Genomic DNA, 13785 nt, shown 5'->3' on the forward strand with positions numbered 1-13785 from the left:
TTGGAAAATCGATGCAAATTGATCCTAAAATCGAATCTGCTAACAACTTGAGTCGGCTGTTTTCTTTTTTGTTTTTTTTTTCTAAATCTTTCAGAACCTTCTTTTCGTACCCTCACAAAAAACCTTTGTTGGCCAAAAACCCGGCTACAAACTTCATTTTCCTGTTCGTGAATAGACCTCATCATTCCAAGCTTATTCCTTGGTTAAGGCCGGCATTCCCGAAACTAGCACCGGAATATACGGGAGCCCAACGATCGCCACAGCGACGACGCACAGTGGATGAAACCTTTTGGCAAAGACCAAGCTACCATATAGCGAGAGCACATTCAACTCCCTTTGCCTGATGGATATACGGGGTTCCCTTTTACCTATCACAGATAAGGGGAAGGCATCCGCTACAAACTCGAATATGCCACGACGATGACGACGACGATGCTGACAAAGTTAGATGGAAAAATGAAAGAGACTCGGCGGAAAACCCGCGCGTCCTGCCATGGCAATGAGGAAGCATCGTTTGCCAAAGTGAGGAAGGATGAGAAATACCGCTCAGTCTTCTGTGCCCACGGCACCGAAAGCTAACGGAACGGTTAGCACATTGCCCGTTCCATCGGAAAAACTATTGCGTCTGCCACCCACTATGGCAGGCAACCAATTCCGTCGCTCTGGCACTAGCTTGGTGCTGGTAATCATTTTTCCTTTCGGTGCTCCCTCCGAAAACCCATTCGGGAAACGCGCGCGCGTTTTTGCCGAAATCAACTCGCTGGCTGTGTCTCACTCTGTCAGTTTTCCGCTACTCCGGCTGGCTGTGGGCCTCTATCTTTGCTGCTTTTTATCGCCACATACAGGGCGAGTTTCGTCCTTCCTAAGTAACACTGCGAGCTTCTGGAAGCATTCGCCGAGGAAGCGTTGCCGTTGTTTATTTCTAATCTGCCTTAGATACGAAGACCAATTGTTTAGCTACAGCACAAACTAGAAAAAATTTAGTTTTTCCCTATTTAAATTGAAATTTTGAAAGATGAAAATTTAATTATCTAAAAACTAGCAACCCTGTCCAGCAGCCTACAACCATTCCACGCAGTTTTTCCAGCGAGAAAAGTGCACCTCAAACCAATTCTGTAACATCGTCCCGAGCATCGCCCTCTAAAGCACAGGACATAGTCACATATAGCTCGACCGTCGTTCTCATTGTCGCTCACTAGCTGGCTTCCGTCGTCGTCGTCATCGTCCTGGCTAAGGTCCTGCTCTGACGTATCAACATTCTCATCCCACTCCGGCGGTATCTACAAACAGCAGCAGTATAGCAACCGACAACTGGTCCTTTTTACCCAACGTCCCTACGTACCGTTGCGATATGCGGATACATCACCAGGAGGGCCAACGGACAAGAAAGACGCTGGCGAAAAAAATCAACCAAAATCCTCACCATTCTATCCTTGGCTATCTTGCCCGCGCTATTCCTTATGTTCTGTATGCCAACAACTGTAACAACCGTAGCAGTAGCAGCAGCAACAGCAACGAACGAAAACCACCCTTTTTTGATTCGGTAATATTTTCATTCCGAGTTCCTGTGTAGGCGGACTGGCTGGCGTTCTTCGGTTGGACAGTTATCGTGCATCGTCTACTCTCCGGTGCGGTGGGCTCAAGCACAAATTTTTTTTTCGACGTCCCACGTCGCTTTGCTATTCCCAAGTTTGCTGGAATTAGGATTCATTTGACTTGTGTGAGAACAAGGTTTGCTCAAACGAAGATTCCCTTTTGCTGCGCTGATACAATATGCCGTAACGGTCTCTTTTCCCAACATTATTAGACCCCATTAAGTTGCAGCAGCTATTAGCTGAAGGTCCGTCGAACTAGGTTATTTGTTATTCATTGATATTGTATTTTAAATCATGCAAGAATAATTCTTAACATTTTTTGATTTTGTTTTCTACAGAATTTGGTTTCGAAGCACACGGAAGTGAAGTGGCTAACTTGATTTACTCAATTTGGCAAAAGATAAAGTATTTTCATAAGGAAAATAGCGTCTCTCGACTATTGAGATCTAAAACAAACAAATGGTTCATTCCAAATGAAGTGTCCGGGACCCGTGTAATCGACCTTCACGGATTTGAACCAAAGAAACTTCAAGCCTGTCAAGAGAAACTTTGTTATATAGGGTATTGTCGTTATCGTCGGGCCACTGTTATGGTCGGGCCATTACGATTTTACAGCTTTAGTAGCGCATGATATCTATGATACAACCATTGTAAAACTTTTTACTGTGATAGTTAACTTTGCACAATATTGTGAGTTTCAACGTGTATTCAAAACACCCGTACTGAATTCAGTGACTAAATCTTACAAAAAAAGTTTTCCAGGCTCAATGAACTTTTCTTCAAGCAAGGACTCATGAAATGCAATTATCGAGATAAATTTTGAAAATGTATGAAGTGTGTTGTGCTCCACACGAATACTATAGAAAAATCCCCTCCAGTAAGGTGTTTGGGAAGACTAAGGTGAAATACTAGAAAAGCGCTATTTGTAATGGTCGGGCCACTTAAGTAGTCATGGTTGGGCCAGCATAATTTTAAGCGCGAAAGCGCAATAATCGCTAGAGAATGTCAGTCACGTAAAATGTGATGAAATAAAGCAAAATCAATACGATAAAAACCTAGATTTTTGCTGTTTTTTTCATTGTAGTGGTATACTTCAGAAAAGGCGATGGTAGCAATATTGATTTTATAAAATCGCCAAAATTTCGCAAAAATGCAATTAAAAATAGGGTATTTGTACCTATATGAACCGTTGTTCACGGAATTCATTCTTTTCATATAGAATTTCAATATGTATGTCTTAGATTTTCTGCGGTGGTCCAACCTGTACAACATGGCCCGACTATGACAGCATTTTTTGTCTTCACGTAAGTGCCTATAACTTTTTTATTTTTCAAGCAATCAATTCAAAACTTTCCGGATATACCTTATTTTTAGACCTTTGCAACGATGGATTTAGATTTCCAAAACTCCTTCTGAAACGAAAGTTATGGACGAATGCCAAAACGTGGCCCAACCACGACGACACTCCCCTACTGTATAGATGCTTTCCCGATATGCCAAAGTATTTTTACATTGAGTAGAGAATCACTGCTCCAAGGAAAAGTTATTTTGCTCTTAGTTTTACATAAAAAATGGAAGATTGCTTGCTTTGAAACGCTGTATCTCGAGATCGGTAAAGAATACCTCAGCACGATAAGTGATTCTTACGTAAAAAAGCTGCGAAACACGATGAAGTTGGAATTTTTGAAATCAAATTGTCTTCATTGAGATAAAAATGTAAATTAAGTTTTCAAATTGAGTTTAAAAAACATTTGGCAGCACTGGTTCCAATATCTTTTTCGAATTCCTTGGGTAATTTCCTTTGAATGTGATGTGAAAATAGTACCTTTCTAACCCTAATATTTCTCGAGAAATAAGCAAAATTTCTATGTTTGAAAACTGTAAAAAAAGCAAAATCTAAATTCAGTCATTAATTTTTAACGATTGTTTAGGTATTTTGACAATTTATTATTGAATGTTCATGGTGATTAAGTGTATCCAAAAATCTGCGAGTGCAATTAAATTTGGATATATCTGGTATAGAATAGAAATGGCGATTCCCCAATACAAGAGAATGAAATGGTGTGCAGAAAGATTCAACATTCGTATGATATTTTAAATGAATAATTATAAAATCTGCTCTTTGCAGATTATAAAACCTGCTCAAATGGTGGTGCTCCATTTGTAAAATTTATTGTTCACCGTATTTTCGCACATTTTGAGGCACAAAATGCTTTTAGTCCTGACTTGTAGTAGGGGAAGTCTAACCATTTATTGCATTCAATAGAACTTCTTTTACGTTATCGAATTATTAACACCACATCCATTTCCAACCTGGAATAAACAAATTCGCTATTACAGAAACATATTTTTATCCTCACCGTATATGCTCTCATTGAACAAAACAGTTATCAATCTGTCAAATATGGAATGGTTCGCATTCTGAATTGATTTTAACCACTTCAGAAAAAATAACTATCGAACTGTCAAATTTAAAAAAATTTAAAATTTAAAATAAAAATTAAAAATTTCGTTAAATGGTTCACAGCCTAAAAAGGTTGAGTACTCAAGATTAAGGCCATTTATTACATTCTAATGATGAAATCTAGTGTAACTCATCAAAAGATCTAATGTAAGAATGAGAGATTCTCAACGCCTCTGCACTTCAGCTTATTAGTGAAATACAAAGGCACTTGAATGCATCTGCGTTGCTTAAACAGCTACTGGCATCTTTTCTGAACTTCTGTTTTGAATTGTTTCTGAACTTTTCCGCACTGAAAGATGAAACAATTCAAAACAAACTGCTGTCAAAACATTTCAGATCCAATCACTGCGCTGCAGTAAAATAAACAGTGAGTCCAGATATTAAATGACTACAGCTTTAATCAACATGTAAAAAGTAAAAAGTAAAAAGGAAAAAGTAAAAAGTAAAAAGTAAAAAGTAAAAAGTAAAAAGTAAAAAGTAAAAAGTAAAAAGTAAAAAGTAAAAAGTAAAAAGTAAAAAGTAAAAAGTAAAAAGTAAAAAGTAAAAAGTAAAAAGTAAAAAGTAAGAAGTAAGAAGTAAAAAGTAAAAAGTAAAAGTAAAAAGTAAGGCCATTGCAAATTATTTTTAAAGTTTTTGTCACCCCCTTGAAAATTGGCTTGAAAAATCGAGGGGCAAAAACTAATTTGTAGGATATGAGTTGATTTTTTTTTATAAAATATAAATTGTCTGTGGGCTCTATAGCCTGAAAAACTCGAAAAATTAGTGTACGAGATTAGTTAACGCTTCTAGCACGAAACAGAAATAGAAATTCGAACAATTGAATTTCCGAAAATCGTCCAAAAAAAATTTTCTTTCGTTTGTGTCTTTTTTTTCATAGATTTTTTCTTGGAAAATAATAAGGCCATTACAAATATTTTATGAAGTTTTTGTCCTTCCGGTGTTCGGCCACTGAAGGGGGGGGGGCGAAAGAAAGACAAAGTAAATTTTTTAATCGAGCAAAAAAACATGGATTTTAAGAATTTTTATTTAAGGTTTAAACGTGAAAACCGAATCTATTCTTGCTTTTAATATATACGTTATTATTTTCTATGCAAAAATATACGAAAAAAGACAAAAATGAAGTAAAATTTTTATGGACGATTTTCGGAAATTCCATTGTTCGAAATTCCATTTCTGTTTCGAGTTAGAAGCGTTAATTCAACTCGGAGACTCATTTTTCGAGTTTTTCAGACTGTAGAGCCCACAGACAATTGATTTTATAAAAAGAAATTTGACACGTATCCTACAAACTATTTTTTTGCCCCCCGATTTTTCAAGCCAATTTTCAAGGGGGGGTGACAAAAACTTTAAATATGATTTGCAATGGCCTAATGTATATCGAATCTTAGTAGAATCAGGCCATTCGATGTCAAAGTGACTTTAGCATGGGTTTATTCTCTGGCCCCTCATCACCCTTCCTTCATGCTGAGTTCTACATTATCCCGAAGACGCTTCTTATGGTTAGTATACTGGTATGAGCACCTAATGAGGTAATGGTTTTGAACCTCAGGAGGACTCACCAGTGCTAACTATAACGAGGCGAAACAGGTTTGGTATAGTAGGACATGCATCGAAGCATGGGTAAAACCCTCAACACATAAGCACGCATAAAAAAATATAAGCTTATCGTTTACTCAATAACAATAAAGCACAGAAATGCAGTGCAGAATACAGCATACACCCGGGCAACATTACAATAGATCAATAATATTGTGGTCAAAGTGATAAGCCCATACAAAAAAAAAAAAAAATATATTAAAAACAAGAATAGATTTGGTTTTCACGTTTAAACTTTAAGTAAAAATGCTCAAAACTAATTTTTTTTTTTGCTCAACTAAAAAAATCTCGGCGGTATAACAAAAGGAGACGCAACGGAGCTAACCTAGTAATGCCTACATACGATAACAGGATCCCCATCTCGAAGAGCTCCGGCGAACAATCGGTCAGTTGAAGAATAATAGAGACACCGGAAAGGAGTGACTCCCGGCAGAACTCTTCAAAGCAAGTCAAGAACGGCTAGCAACGGCAATCCTCTAGATAATTTCAAGGATTCCGAGATTTCAAGGTGGAGGAGAAACTGCCGGAGGACTGGATGGAAGGTGCCAACAAGATGCCTTCCCAGATTTTGTTACGTCATCGACAGATGACCAAAAGCAAGAGAATTCATAGGACAGTACCAGGCGACCTAATGGTGGCCCATACTACTATGGATTAAAGTTTTACTCTGCGATAAATCCTTCAGAAATTTCGATAGTACAACGGGCCCACGCGTTCATATTTTCGTGGATTTCAAGGCAGCATACGATACAGTTATGGCAACAGCAATTGCAGATAATGTTCGAGTACGGTTTTGCGGACAAACTGGAAAACATCACTGTTTCGTTCGTGTTTCGGCGTGAAACGAGAGAAATGATCTTCAGTAAAAGTGACCAGCCTTCGCAGACGATTACATCATTACTAGAAACCTTGGGACGGCGGAGGTAATTTACGCCAGAACAGCTCTTCTACTTTTGAGAACGGCCTGATGCATTCCGTGATCGACTCATTAGCTTCGAATGCGGTCTGATGGTGTTGTTTGTAGCCAACCCGTTGAGCGTAATGTCCGCTACGTCTTTAAAGTTACGCCCAATCTTAACAATAAATTCAAGTTTCCGAGATGCCTTAAAAGTAATTGAAGCAAATTGGATTATTAATCCGATAAATGCTCATAACATAACTCTGTCTGAAAAACCAAATCGATTAGGCAAATTTTGTATGCGGCAGCAGTCGGTTACCTATCGTAGCAAACAGTTTCATCGTAGAAACAGGTCATCGGCAGGGATGCCACATATAATTCTGTGTTTTTTTGTTGGAAAAATCTGGTCATCTGTACTGCGAGGAAAAATATCTGTGCAAAAATCTGCGTAATGCAAAACAATGGGAGTGAAAGAGACAGAGTCATTTTGCTGACTATTTCCGTTGCTTTCACTCTCATGTAAAAGTTCAAAAATCTGTTTAATCTGTGGAATTGGCAAAAATGTGTATTCTATACATACAGATTCTGTACAGGCGATTTCTTTCAAATATCTGTTAAACACAGAATAATCTGTACATGTGGCAACCCTGGCATCGGCGTAAACTAACATGCAGCCAAAAACAGCGAAAAAGCAAAGGCTCCAAGTTACTACCTTGAGGTACTCCAGTTTTATTGCTAAACACTGACGATGTACTCGATCCGAGTCTTACATTTAGTATTCTACCACTAAGATGAAGCGAGTGAAGCCAATCAATAATTTGCCGTGATGCACCAAGTTGATGAAGTTTCCGCAAAAGTGTAGCAACGTCGGGCGACAGCCACTTTCAGGCCAGTATAGATGACAACAACTTGCTTCTTCTCTTCTATTTATCAATTACACGTAGAAATAAATTCTAACAAATTGGTACAGACGGATTGACTGATAGACGGTTCAATGACACATTCAAGCTGGAAGTCCTGGGAAACCTGGGTTGTTACTGATTTTTTATTGTAGTTTACATCTCGGAAAAAGCGACCGTGGTAATATTGATCCGGAGAATATTGTCAAAATTAAAAAAAAAATGTAATTAAAAGTAAGTTATTAGTATACAATCAGTCTCGAACTTTTCAGAAATATATCTTATCTTAGACCTTTGCAACGATGTATTTAGATTTCCGAAATCTCATTTTGAAATGTTAATTACGGGCAAATCCCAAGTAGCACACTTTAGGTGAGTGATGTCCGATTTTCTCAGTTAATCGATTAACGAGTAATCGAATATTTTTTAATCAATTGTTATTCGACACGATTAATCGTCTGTGATTAATCGGGTAATCGACGAAACTTCGATTACTCGTTGTGTACACTGCCGCTACTCGCATGACAGTCCCATTTATATAGGAAACTCCATAGAAAATGGGACTGTTATGTGAGTAGCGGCAGTATAGGTGATGGATAAAGCGTAGTAAAAATCGAACCCGTTGCATTGTCACTCTCTTGCTGTTGATAGATTTGGGATTGCTGACGGCAGATGGTTTCCAGTATTTTTAGATAAAAATTCATTGAAATCCTGGTTTTTATTTGTAAAATTATTTTCAATGAAAATAACTTTTTATCTGTATGTTGGATAACTCATCCAACAAAGCTGGTGCCACCAACTTGGGGGTGTATTATTTGGAACTCTAAATCAACAAAGTCCGTTGTGGGAGAATTTCACTGACCTACTTACGTCTTGTATTACGTGCGCTATTGCTTTATTGGATAGCAACAGCTTATAAGTATCGTTCAAGCTTGAAAATGGTATCCTCGCTTTAGTTATTACTGACCTGTCCTGTAAAAACAAGTTGTATCTGTAAACTGAGAAGCAGTTTAGTATGCGGTAGTTGTCGAAATGAATTTTCAAACAAGCTTTGGCTCAAATCAAATACAGCAATGATTCGCTTGCTTAAGGATTTGTTAATTGGACGGTTCGTTAGTCGAAAAATGAACTATGGGCTATCTCCAACCAAAAAGCAAAACACATCCACATGTACGCGTATCCGTGTGACTATGAGAATGAAAAATAAGTTATTTCAAATAATAGCACAGAAACCGGAAACCAGCGGGACCAACCAACAGAACTAATATTTTAAAAATGATTCACGATGACAAATGTAAAAAGAGATATTTGAACCTTTTCGTTCTCATGCGAAATCCCACGCATGCGAATTCGATTAGTCTCTGTTTGCCTTGCCAAAGAGAGTTTTAAGATTGTTCGCACTTCACCTAAGGGCCAAATACCCCATCGGCAGGCAACCATGTTTTCGCTGCCAACATCTCGTGTGTGCGAAAATGAGATAGCATGTCAGCACTGCGTTTCACTCAACTGCGAACAGTCTGATTTGGGCCCGCTGTCAAATTTTGAGCCCAGGACATGCTGTCGCTGACGTTCACTGCATCTCGTTATAGAGAGGGGGGGGGGGGGTTAAACAGAATGCTGCGTCTCAGCGCGTCCGCCTGCGTTATTCTGACAGTTTTCCAATAGGTTTACTGTCAAATTGACACTGACGGGTGCGTTGATGCAGCATTCTGTTTGGGCCTTTACACGGAATCTCTATGCCGAGTTGTCAAGACCGTCAAAAGTTGCTTGAAAACGGTGAAAACACAAACAGAAATATTTCTTTCTCTTTTTTTCTCACACATAAAAGATATCATGGATAAACCTTTGCACGGTGCCTAACCTCAACTCTGGTTTGACGTTTTTGTGTGTTTTGTTTTGATTCCCTTTGTAACCTAATTTTATTGCTAGTGGGTTTATTACTTGTAATTGGTACCACTTGTTTGCGGAAACCGGAAATACCCGACTTTTCCGAAGCAGGAAAATGATAACAGTTCTGTACAACATATATTTTTGCCCTTTTTGCAGTTTTTTGCTTCTGAGTCTTACGAATAAGTAATCAAAACAAACCCCACAACACTGTCAAACCTGGGAGGAAAATACGTACAGACATCTGCGTGCAATGCTTTATATTATGACATGGCAATCCGTCAAAAAAAGTAAAAGAGACCGTTCACTGCTGGCAAGGCTGGCTGGCAACGAATATTTAATTTGCGAATTGCGACTACGATGGTAAGGTGCTGCCACTTGGATAAGTTTAGTCTATGAATGAAGCAAAAGCAAGATAGGAATTTCTTAAAGAGTGCGAGAAACAGAAAGATCTTAAAGCATTCTTCTCTCACACTCACAAGCATGCACAAAAATCTGAAGATCTGACATCGCTGATGGCCAGTTCCATGAGGGTAAAAGAGAACGTGTATAGCTTCGAAGTCACGACAAGTTTAATTTAAGCTTTCCGTTAAAATTACCATGTGGGCTTCACGTCATTTTGAGTTCAGCAAGCATAAACCTCAAAAAGCAGTATTCGTGTCAGTAATCGATGCGACTGTAATCGATTAGTTCGATTATGTGTTAGGCGTTATTCGATTAGAAATTATTCGATTATTCCATGCTGTAATCGATTACTCGATTAATCGAGCGATTACCGGACATCACTATTTAGGTCCATTCAGTTGAAGCAATTGGATTACGACTGAAATTAGTCATATTTCGGTTACCACAACAACTTTGCAACAACCGTGCTAGTAGGGATGTCAAAAAGTGACCCAACCACGACCACATTCTTCTAAGAAAGAAAACAACTGTCATAGTCTATTTTCTGAGGTTGACGCTATACGACGTCCAACAAGAACAACGTGTAAATTGGTTCGATTAGCTTGAAAGTAAGAAACTATGAAAAAGGTTTCATCAGCTTTGTTGGTCACAACGAGAAAGATCCAATTTTATGAACCACTTTATTAACGGCAGGGTTATAAAATTCCTGTAAACGTACAGTTAAATTTAATTTAGGATTTAAGTAACATATTTCATAGCATACTTTTAGTGATTCTCGCTGTCTTTTGTGACTAACCAATTAATTCGAAACGATATCACACCGTTCTTTTAGGCTTAGGTAATCTATAGGTTTAAGTTTGTTTACTAATCAGTTTTACTTTTTAGGTATAAGTCTCACCTCTCAACGATAATAGCACAATTAGATTAAGATTAGCAGTACTATCCGTTTAGCCGTAATAATCTAATTCCGAGCTGTGGTAGTTGATTCACTATTCTATTCACTTTAGAAATTTAAGAACAATAGGTTAAGCATATAAACTCACTATTTTAAATCTTTCTCACCGTTTTGGCAAATATAGCAATAAGAACAGTCGCACTTAGCGAATAGATGTACTAATAGGTTTAAGAAATTAATTTTAACACTATTTTAAGTTAATATTTAAGTATTTTTAGCTTTAAGAAAATAATAGCAGCAGCGTGTATCAATAGATTTCCGATCGCTTACAATGTACAATGTTTACATATTCCTTACTGTGCCCTCTTTGACCGATCATCGGGCGACAATCCCTCAAATGACAACAGGTGTAGCCTAACGATCAGTGGTGTAGATTGGCAGTGGTGCTAGATGTGCATTTCGACGGGGTATAACCAACACTCCCCCCCGGAATGCGCGAAGGCTCCTGATGAAGCGTATTCCTTCCTGCGCCTACGTCGAGGACCGCCAGAGACACCGCTGGTCGCTCGTAGATGCCGCCGGATGCGGTCTGTACCGTCGCCTTTCTCACCTGGCTGTCTGGAGCCGGACACGTAGCGATGACACGACCTTTCAGCCAACAATTTCGAGGAAGCTTCGAATCAACAATGATCACCAAATCTCCGATCATAATCGGATTCACCGGAGTGAACCACTTGGTCCTACGAGTAATCGTGGGCAGATAGTCTCGAACCCACTGCTTCCAGAAGGTGTCTGCTAACACCTGCGAATGTCTCCAGCTGTTCCTGAGTAGGACAGGGCTATCGTCCAGAGTGACCCAGGATTTCAAACCATTAGCTGACCCCAACAGGAAGTGGTTGGGCGTCAATACCCGATGATCGTCTCCATCCACAGGAATGTTGGTCAGCGGGCGAGAGTTTACGATGTTCTCGATCTCTATTAAAGTGTTTTCCAAGACTTCGTGTGTTGGATGTCTGCTCGTCTGCATGGCTTCGAGGTTCTGCTTTACACTGCGGATTAAACGTTCCCACGCTCCACCCATGTGAGGTGTGATGGGAGGATTGAAAGACCATTCCGTGTTGCTCGAGACGAACTCGCTCTTCAGGGCGTCGTGGTCGATTTCCGCTGTTGCGCTCTGCAACTCCTTGCTGGCAGCTCGGAAGTTAGTTCCTCGATCACTGTAGATCATCGCAGGAATTCCCCTCCTAACCATGATATTTCGGATAGCCATAACGCAGGATTCAGTTGTCAGTGTGTAAGCGATCTGCAGGTGAATGGCACGAGTGGTTAAGCAGGTGGCGATAACCCCCCACCGTTTCTCTATACGTCTTCCACTTGACACCGATATCGGACCGAAGTAATCGATTCCCATGTGCGTGAAGGGTCGACTGAATGCGGCCAGCCGAGCTGGAGGAAGGTCACCCATTGCTGGAGGGTGTGGTTTAGCGAGAAGAATTTTGCACATCTGACAGTCTTTCCGGATCTGGCGATACGCTGCTTTCAGGCGAGGAATACGGTAGCGTTGGAGTATTTCGTTAATCACTGTTTCGTGGTTCTGGTGGTTGAACCTTTCATGGACTGATGAGATGATGAGGCGGGTAACATGATGATCCCGCGGAAGAATTACTGGTTCAGCTGCATCTCTAGCGATGAATGCGCATGCTTTCGTGCGACCTTTGACACGTAGTACATCATTTTCATCCAGGAAGGCACACCACTGATAGAGTAAACTAGATCTAGAAATCGTTTTCACTGGATTCGACAACGAACGATTCTTTGCGAGGATGGCGGTTTCCTCTGCGAAGGCAGTTAACTGTGCACAGCGGTACAGGTGATTTTCTGCGTCGATGAAGTCCTGTTTCTGCAACGGCCCAAGTACGCGTGGCTTCCCATAGCAGCGAAGTTTGAGATTGTTAATGTACCGTAGAACATATCCCGTTACGCGTAGCAGCTTGGACCACTTCGAGAAGTTTTGTGTACGAATTGGCGGATCACTGGGTAAACTGTGAATAAGCAGATGCGGTCGAAGTTCTTCTTCCGTCGTTCTCCCAGAAAACGGATCCACCGGCCAATCTTCTTCCTTGTGACGTAGGAATTCCGGCCCACGGAACCAACGGCTGTTACTCGCTAGGTCAGGCGCTCGCTTCCATTTCGTCCCTTCGTCGGCAACGTTATGTTTCGTCGGCACCCATCGCCACTCAACTACATCTGTCGTTTCGAGGATTTCGCTAATGCGGAATGCTACAAACTGGCTAAATCGCCGGTGATCTGAACGGATCCAGCAGAGTACATCCTTCGAATCTGTCCAGAACGTTCGCTGCCTAACGTGGATTGAAAGCGATTTCAATATCGAATCCGCAAGACGCACGCCAATGACTGCTGCTTGCAATTCGGAACGGGGAATGGATAAAAACTTAAGCGGCGCGACTCTTGTTTTGGCGCCGACCAACGCACATTCGACGGTCTCGTCATTTTCAAATCGAAGGTATACCGTAGCTGCAAATCCATTCTCGCTTGCATCGACGAATGTATGCATCTGCACTACGGAATCTACGGGCGCTAGCGTACGATAACAACGCGGAACCTCAATCGTTGCGATCCGTGGGAATACTGCCAGCCACGATAGCCATTTGTCGTACTGGGGATCCTCAATTGGATCATCCCAGCCAACCGTCGTTCGCCAGATCTCCTGAAGCAACACCTTCAGAAACATCAATATGTGTGCGATGAGCCCCAGTGGATCAAACACCATCATCAGCGTACGAAGAACCTCTCTTTTCGTTGGTCGACGGTTCCCTAGCATGAGCTCCTGGTCATATCGGGCCGAAACCTTGTAGGTAAAGCAGTCCTTCGAGGTATCCCACCACATCCCGAGCACCTTTTCGGTGGCGCATTCGTCGCCAATGTCAAGATTTTTTTCCTTGGTTGTTTTTTCACTAATCGCGGCCAACACACTATCGGAGTTCGATATCCAGTTCCGCATTTCGAAGCCGGCTGACGTGTGAATTCTTTTCACGTCCTGCACCAGCTGGATTGCTTCTTCCGCGGATTCAACGCTCACGAGCATGTCGTCCACATAGTGACGCTTGACTATTACATCAACCGCT

At 40.6% G+C, this 13785-nt stretch overlaps 1 protein-coding gene across 1 annotated transcript in view; it reads right to left on the minus strand.

Moving 5' to 3' along the window:
* The window catches only part of LOC128740232 (nucleolar protein 4-like), a 121745-nt gene that overhangs the window by 37139 nt on the left and 70821 nt on the right, over positions 1-13785 (minus strand). The gene's annotated exons all lie outside the window — the stretch shown is intronic.

The sequence above is a fragment of the Sabethes cyaneus genome, chromosome 3 (genome assembly GCF_943734655.1).
Source record: "Sabethes cyaneus chromosome 3, idSabCyanKW18_F2, whole genome shotgun sequence".
NCBI lineage: Eukaryota > Metazoa > Arthropoda > Insecta > Diptera > Culicidae > Sabethes > Sabethes cyaneus.